The sequence below is a fragment of the Chrysemys picta genome, chromosome 8 (genome assembly GCF_011386835.1).
Source record: "Chrysemys picta bellii isolate R12L10 chromosome 8, ASM1138683v2, whole genome shotgun sequence".
NCBI lineage: Eukaryota > Metazoa > Chordata > Testudines > Emydidae > Chrysemys > Chrysemys picta.
Window position 1 is genome coordinate 20,086,238 of NC_088798.1, and position 8,873 is coordinate 20,095,110.

Below are 8,873 nucleotides of genomic sequence, written 5' to 3' on the forward strand. Positions count from 1 at the left end.
TATAGAATATTCGACACCGATCCCAGAAAATAAGTAGTAAAAAAGGATACACGTACCTGACACTCCTGCTCTGCCCACCCACAAAAAATAAAGCTACCACATTAAAGAAAGTTAACAAATGTTGATCCAACTTGTATTCTCCTGCAATAAAACCTGCAGGAAGAGGCTTTGGGCTGGATATCTCTGCAGAAGTCCCCTCAGAGATCCTTCCATGGTTAGGGGTTGGGATTTGTCCACCGTCATGGAAAAGTCTGCAGGGCCCCCACCCCAAAAGCTGGCTGATTCTGCCCAGGATTCCAAGGCACTAACAGCTGGTGTACAGATCCCTGAGTATGTGGGGGAACCCTAAGCTGTAGTATCTTTGGCAGGTGTTTCTATGGGCTGAGGGGTGGAATGATGGACAAAGGCCTATCCAATACCCCTTCTCAGAGAAGACCAATTATAAACACTGATCATTTATAAAGTGAGTAGTTTTAAGATGTAGCTCCTCATGGAAATTGTTGAGTAGCCTAGTATCTTATATCTCAGTTCAGGTTTGTCTTAAAGGTGATGGCATAGCAGTTACTCCTAGGCCTCCTTGCGAGCAGGTTACAAACTTCTATTGGCCCGGCCAGCCTGGTGGTTTCTCCCCACTTCTCATCCTAAATCACCCCCCCCCCCCCCCCCAAAAAAAATAAGTTTGGATACTTACTTTGATTTAAAAAGGAAAGAGAAAGACTTGGTGATTGAGAGACACTGCCAGGTCAAATTTGGCTCCAAATTTTAAAAGTGGTGTAAAGATTTTTTCAACCCCCCAAACCAATTTGAAGGTCACATTCTCTTTACGCTGGATGCTTTAAAAAAAGAAGAAGAAAAAAAAAAAAGGATTCCCCATTAGTGTTGTAAATGTTGCGCTAGATTGGAAGAAACAGGGGTCCCGTGCAGTAGTTTTCAACCAGTGGTCCGCTGACCCCTGGGGATCCGCAGATTATGTCTAAGATCTCCAATGGGGTTCACACTTCCATTTGGAATTTTTTAGAGGTCAGCAAATGATCGAAAGGTTGAAAACCACTCGTCTAGTGCATGAAAAACAAAGTGAAACTGACTACATTAAAAAAAAAAGGGGGTGTGTGATAAAACTGCAATAAATAGTTTTTTTTCAGCTGACCATTTCAAAGCAATTCAGAAACCTGGGTAAATTTACTTCCCTGTGTCTCAGTTTCTAAGCCAATAAAACAAAGCTAAGTGACATGCCCAGGGTCACAAAACAAGTCAGTAGTACAGTCAGGAAGAAAACCCAGGCTTCTTAGTTGCTCTGTCCATTAGAGACCTTGCTTTCCCAGTTAGTGAACCCAACTAGTTTATTTTCATTGTCCATGCTGGGAGAAATGCAGAAACTGAACAAACAGAATTAGATTTTTAAAGGCCATTTTAATAATCTAAAGTGTTATTTGTAATGTAGGTCAGGACAATTACTTTTTTTAAGTGAGTAACTTTACCGTGTTCCTTAAAAAGAAAAATATCTTTGTATAGAATCGGAGAAGTTAGAGAAGTAAAATACCCATTGGATGTTCCAGTCATTCCCTAAAGCACATTTTTAGTGGTTTATTACCAGTGTCTAAAAATGTCAGTAGCACCTATGTCCCATTAAAAGTAAAAATTGCAAATGCCCCTTGGCTTTCCAGATCTGTTTTTTCATTTACTGCCATGTGCTAACAGCTCTAAATCCAGCCAATAACAATACGAATTTCCCTTGGAGAAACAGATGGTCGCTAGACATTTCACCAGCTCTAGGATTCTTTCACAGGGCCCCCTACTGGTACAGTTCTGCTGGATGTGCAAACAGCAGTAACCACCACATTACTTCAATATGCAACTGATTAAGAACAGCTCCACAGCCCAGCTTACTGTTAGCTGCTGATCTTCGCCAAATTTCTCATGTGAAGGCGCATATAGGAACAGAAGAGCGAAGACGTAAAGGTTCCACATCCCATAGATGCCTGTGAAGAAGGCACCATTCCCGTACCCTGGGAAGTCCCCCCATTTCCAGTGCCCTTCAGGCACCTGTCCATGAGAAAGCAGAGATTCAATAGGGCCAGGCAGGTAAGGAAGAGTCTCAAATATGTTGAATGAGCACTTAGGTAGAACCAAGGTATCTCTATGGGAGTGGATGTGTCAGGCTTAAATAAAAAGCCCACAAGTTGCTTTTTGGATGGATAATGGACCAAATGTTTGGCTTACCACCCAGAACCACACACGCGCGTGCGCACACGCACACTAAAATACAGGACAATGGACAGAGCAGGTGGCGGAATTGCTCAAGCAATTCCTTCAAAATCTATTAGGTAAATAGAAACCCACTGCCACATTTTTAGAACTAAGATATAACCATGCAGCTCACACTGGTGCATTGTTTTCTATAAGCATTTCAAAGGGCTCTATATTAAGACATCACATATCTCTACATCACCACTGCAGCCCATGAGAAGGCACTTCTACACACAAAACCAGAGCCATAGGGCTTGTAGTTAACCAAGAATCATAACCATTTCTTCCTGAAGGTGTGTCCCCTTTCTACTCACTAACCCAATGTGCTGCCTTGTAATTACTGGAACAGAAATCCCTCCAAGTGCAACACTGGAAGACTGAGTTTTTCAAGGGCATTGTTCAGTACAGAAAAGGGGATTAGTCCCAGAGGAAGAATCTTGGATAAGCCTCAAGAAGCTGCGCAGTGTTTGAGACACTGATGAAAATCCATGGTACTGAATGGCCTTTTTGACTATGGCCCTTCTCACTCCAGACTGAGCTAGGATGAACCCGAGATGTCACAACACAACGCAGGAATGCTTTCATGCAGGATTACCTTTCAGCACACTCACCTGCCGGACAATGAAGATGATGATAGTCATGGCAGCACAGATCAAGGTGATGACCATCAAGAACTTGAACCTGATATTCAGCTCCTGGGTACACAGACATCATTAAAGACTACAAACAAAAACAGACTCACACATGTCCTCTCGGAGCGACAGCCAATGTTCTTCATTCCCTTACACATCTGAATTCCCCTCAGACGCACGGAGAAGGTGTTTAAGTGTCTGAGATTATTACTGCTTTCCATTACATTTCCTTTTGTGAAATGATACAGGATAGAGTGAGGCTGATTTACTAAGTGAATGTGCTGGAGGCACCACTTCAACTTAATCAAAAAGTTTCATTAAAACAGCAGCAAATTTGACAGCCCCAAGCTTCCATGCTTAACTGTTTACACTCCCACCATGCTTACAGTGAGAGACTGGACAGAATTCTGACTGACTTAGCCAGGGACAAAGGAGGCACTTTAGGAACAAAGAGTGAAATTTTCAAGTGTGCCTAACTGACTTAGGAACCAGACTTAAGATGCCTAAATCATTGAAAAAAGCAACAAAGAGTCCTGTGGCACCTTATAGGCTAACAGATGTAGTGGAGCATAAGCTTTTGTGGGTGAATACCCACTTTGTAACACGGCTACCCCTTGGATACTAAATCATTGAGTTGCTTTTGAAAATTTTAGCTCAAATTATGATGTATTTCTAAATAATAACATAAGAACGGCCGTACCGGGTCAGACCAAAGGTCCATCTAGCCCAGTATCCTGTCTACCGACAGTGGCCAATGCCAGGTGCCCCAGAGGGAGTGGACCAACAGGCAATGATCAAGTGATCTCTCTCCTGCCATCCATCTCCATCCTCTGACAATCAAAGGCTAGGGACACCATTCCTTACCCATCCTGGCTAATAGCCATTAATGGATTTAACCACCATGAATTTATCCAGTTCTCTTTTAAATGCTGTTATAGTCCTAGCCTTCACAACCTCCTCAGGTAAGGAGTTCCACAAGTTGACTGTGCACTGCGTGAAGAAGAACTTCCTTGTATTTATTTTAAACCTGCTGCCTATTAATTTCATTTGGTGACCCCTAGTTCTTGTATTATGGGAATAAGTAAATAATGGGGAATTATTAAGTAATAATTATTAAATAATAAGTAAATAATGGGGAATTAGACTTACCCAACATTTGCCCCTTTTTTAATAAAGGCTTTTCACTATATCTTCCGATAACCAAAGAATGGCAGGACGCAGAATCCTCTAGTACATCCACTATGGACCTTGCTATGGTCATTGACTTTCCCTGCACAGTACTAAGATACCCCAGAGAAGGGCAATAAAAAAAACCTAGCACTAGATTACAATTGGACAGAAGGTAGTATTTGGCTCCTTGTCCATACCCTGTACCCTGGCTCCGTTAATTCTTCCTCTTTAGTTAACAAAGAGCTTGGTCAGACCTTCTGTACCTATGCTAGGCATGCTCTTAACACAATCTTTCAGTTGAATCAGTAGGCCTTTTTGTTTGGACTAATTAAGGCTTTTTGGCTCACTTTTGCAGCTTTTCGCATCAACATTTGTTGTTATAGGTTATTGTGACATTTTATAAACTTTCATTCAGTTGAGTTCACAATTAGGGTAAATTTGTAAGCCCAATTATCACATGTGCTGCATATGACACATTTTTATTGGAGTAAATAACATATTCCTAGTGAGACAATCACCTAAGATCAAGATTCCACCTGTGATAATATCTACTAGGAAATGTTCAATAGGGGCTTAAAGATTTTTGGAAAATAATCCATCAATACAGATGCCCTCCGGGTTACGCAAACCCGACTTACATAAATCCGCACTTAAGGAAAAAGTTCTGTAAGCTAGAAATAGGAGTGGTGGTTGGGTTGTTTTTTTTTTTTTTTTGGGTGCATAATGGTCAGGTATATGTTTCCGACTTACGCAAAATTCTAATTATGCAAGGTGTTCTGGAACAGAATGCTTGCATAAGTCGGGAAGCATCTAACAGCACAATGGACATTTTGAGCATGTTCAGAAATCTAGAGGGGACATTCATTTTCTCCCCTGCAGCAGAAACAATTGGGAGCAGACCTGCAATCAAGTGAGTGGAGCTATGTTGATTTAGGCCAGTTTAGGATCTGGTCCAAACTCCAGTCTCCCTAGTAAGAGTTATCAGAACGAACACACACACACACACACACACACACACACACACACAGTATTTGAACAGGCTTTTCCAACCTGATACTGAATCCTGCAAGTCTTCTTTATGGGTGGGAGACTTAATGGCTTTCCATGGAAGTTCTGAAACACTTTAAACACCAGGAAGCACAGAAACAAGAAGTAGAGGCAGAGACAGATGCCTGCTATTGTAATGAATGCCATCAGCTGAGCATACCAGTTAAAGGAAATGACTACTTGACAGAGTGGTATTTACAGAAACAACCATCCAGGTAATTAGTCTGCTTTCAGCTACCCTAATTCAGGCTTCTAGTGTGTATTCAATGGAAGCTTCAGACAGCAGCTTCCGTCTGAGCGAGGGTATATGCTTCACAGTTCCTTCCCCAGCTCAGTCCCAGAGCTGATGCTTTGTTGTTCCCCCTAAGCACTTGACATGGTGTTAATGAGGGATAAAATATTAAAACTTCTGCAGGCTAAAAAGGCTAAGCTGGAATTGTCACTTCTGCTCCACTGGCATGAAAAGGCAGGGCTTAGCTAAGAAGTAATCACCAACCAATCTTAGACAACTCCTGCAAGAGGACTGGGATGCTGGAGAAGTGGAACTAATCATGTTAGCTTATCTCACCCTGGAATAAAAGTTAAGGGAGCTGAAAGAACTTCCAGCGTGAACAGGCAACTTTAAAAATCGTATAAATGCTGTAGGATAATGCTCCCAATCAGCAATGAAATGAACTGCCCCGGGGGGGGGGGGAGGGAAATCACTTACACTTCAGATCAAGAGAGGGAACAGCATAACCTGTACTTGTGGCACCTTTGAGACTAACAAATTTATTTGAGCATAAGCTTTCCTGGGCTAAAACCCACTTCATCGGATGCATGCAGTGGAAAATACACACACAGCACGAGAGAACATGAAAAAATGGGTATTGCCATACCAACTATAACTAGAGTAATCAATTAAGGTGGGCTATTATCAGCAGGAGAAAAAAAAAACGTTTGTAGTGATAATCAGTTTCCAACAGTTGACAAAAAGTTGTGAGTAACGGGGGGGGGGGGAGAGGAGGAAAGAAATTAGCATGGGGAAGTAGTTTTTACTTTGTGTAATGACCCATCCACTCCCAGTCTTTATTCAAGCCTAATTTAAGGGTGTCCAGTTTGCAAATTAATTCCAATTCTGCAGTTTCTCGTTGGAGTCTGGTTTTTGAAGGTTTTTTTGTCGGAGTATTGCGACTTTGAGGTCTGTAACTGAGTGACCAGTGAGGTTGAAGTGTTCTCCCACTGGCTTTGAACGTTAGAATTCTTGACGTCTGATTTGTGTCCATTTATTCTTTTGCCTAGAGACTGTCCGGTTTGGCCAATGTACATGGCAGAGGGGCATTGCTGGCACATGATGGCATATATCACATTGGTAGATGTGCAGGTGAACGAGCCTCTGATAGTGTGGGCAATCCTGATTATCACTACAAAAGTATTTTTTTCTCCTGCTGCTAACAGCCCACCTTAATTGATTACTCTCATTATAGCTGGTATGGCAACACCCATTTTTTCATGTTCTCTGTGTGTGTATATATCTATCTATATCTATCTCTTACTACTGTATTTTCCACTGTATACATCCGATAAAGTGGGTTTTAGCCCACGAAAGTCTCTAAGGTGTCACAAGGACTCCTCGTTCTTTTTGCTGATACAGACTAACATGGCTACCACTCTGAAGCATAACCTGTGCAATTTAGACAGGGTTCAGTAAGGACAGGATTTGCTCTAGAATCACTGTAATACCCAAACCCTAATTCCAGACTTCCTACAGCTTGAGGCAGGTGCTAATTTTTCTAGTTACTTCCCTTATATTAACATCAGTCTCAGAATTCATCCTTGCAGCAAAATCTACATGCTGCACTAATGTTTGACAGAGTGTCACCCTACAGAACCATAAACACTGTTCACTCAAAGGACACTCTGGATCATCCACTATTAAAATCATTAGAAACCAACTATTGGTCCCATTTTATTTTATGATAAGATGCTTTTCACCAGTTAAATAAGAACTTAAAGAAAAATAAATTACTTAAATATTTCTAGTTTCTACCACAAGGAACACATGGTACTAATAGATGGAAGGATACAGCCAGCTCCATGTCAACATCTGTGGTCCAGAAACCGTAGAATGGATTTTTCAGTTGTACCCCCCTGAAAACAGGAGAGAATCCACAATAGTCATAGATCACATCAGTATAAAGTTGAAAAATAGAGCAAGATGCAAGTTCTTAAGTATTATTCTTTGCCGCTTGGAAAAACCTGAGAAATGTTATTTTCAACTGGTTGGGGAGAGGGATAGGAAGTGGGAAGGAGGGACATACTTGTCCATAAAAAACAGGAGTACTTGTGGCACCTTAGAGACTAACAAATTTATTTGAGCATAAGCTTTCGTGGGCTACAGCCCACTTCTTCGGATGCATATAGAGTGGAACATATATTGAGGAGATCCGAAGAAGTGGGCTGTAGTCCACGAAAGCTTAAGCTCAAATAAATTTGTTTGTCTCTATGGTGCCACAAGTACTCCTGTTCTTTTTGCGGATACAGACTAACATGGCTGCGACTCTGATACTTGTCCATGTTTCCAAATATCCATTTTCGGAAGAGCAGAATATTTTAAATCGGAGCATAATCACGTTAGCACTACAGAGGCCAGTTGGACGATAGCATCTCATTTACCTCTCATAAATGTCAAAGATGAAAAGGCAGAAGGGGCCAACAGCTATTGGCCCAACCCACTTCTAGTACCCGGAGACCCACATTTGGTCATTTTGATCCTAACCAAACAAGGATGGGAAAAAATAATCAAAGGACTTCTTTCCATGCCAGGTAGAGCCAAGAAGCTAAGTTAAAGGCATAAGCTTCATTACAACAACATGGAGAAATCGCACCGAGCAGAGGACTCTTTTTTTTTTTTAATTATTGTTTGAAACTGAAACAGAATAATTACACTGAAATCACATGCAGCACAATGGCAGGTTCTAGGATACTGCACAACATGCAGGATGACACAGGCCTGGTTAAACTCACCTTGATGTGCACTCACCAGGTTGCTGTGTTTAGATCCAAGTGCTGGATCCGATCCCACATACTTCTAAGCCCGTTGAGACTGAGCAGTGTCCAGACATGGTCTCTAACTTCTCAGGTCAATAAATCAGAAGATGCAGATTCCCTGACAGGTGCCCCTTCTTGGAAGCGGGACCCTGCAGGCCAACTGTCCTAGGCCCCAGAGGTCCACCCTGATGGGTACTCTGATTTAGTTTAACCCTTCAGGAACATGTGAGTTACAGCAAGGAATAGAGGGTTTGCACAGTAACTCCTTAACACACACACACACGACTTACAGATCCATGAAAAAACCAACAAGCCTTTGCAAAAATCCCTCTCTCCAGTGCCTCATTACAGAGAGGCCTTTGGTTTTGGCCAGTCCTTTCTAGGGATCCCTCTTGCTTCTTAGCCTTCAGGTTCTGGTCTCTCCCCTCCATTGCAATGGCCAGTCCAAGAGGCACACTTTTATATAAATTGCAGCCCCCTTTGTCAGGTGACCACCATCTTTCACTTCAAGTCCTTTGTTTGGTGATGCTTTTCTTGGCTCCTAGCTCATATGGAAGGTTGGGTTTGTCCAGGCAGTACCCAACTCATCATCCCAGGGTGCTTGTGTTCAAGTAGGAGACCCTCCAGGTTAATGACCCTTGGACACTTGGTATTGTTTGCCCTCTGTCAACACCTCTTGGAATGTCAGTCCAAAATGGAGGCAAAAAGACCACAGGGAAGGCACAGTACAGTCTTACAACCAAAACG

General features: G+C 42.1%; 1 pseudogene; it reads right to left on the reverse strand.

Annotated features, from left to right (window-relative positions):
* Positions 1–821: 821 nt before the first annotated feature.
* On the reverse strand, positions 822–8,200 carry LOC101946224 (protein wntless homolog; annotated as a pseudogene).
* Between the last annotated feature and the right edge of the window lie 673 nt (positions 8,201–8,873).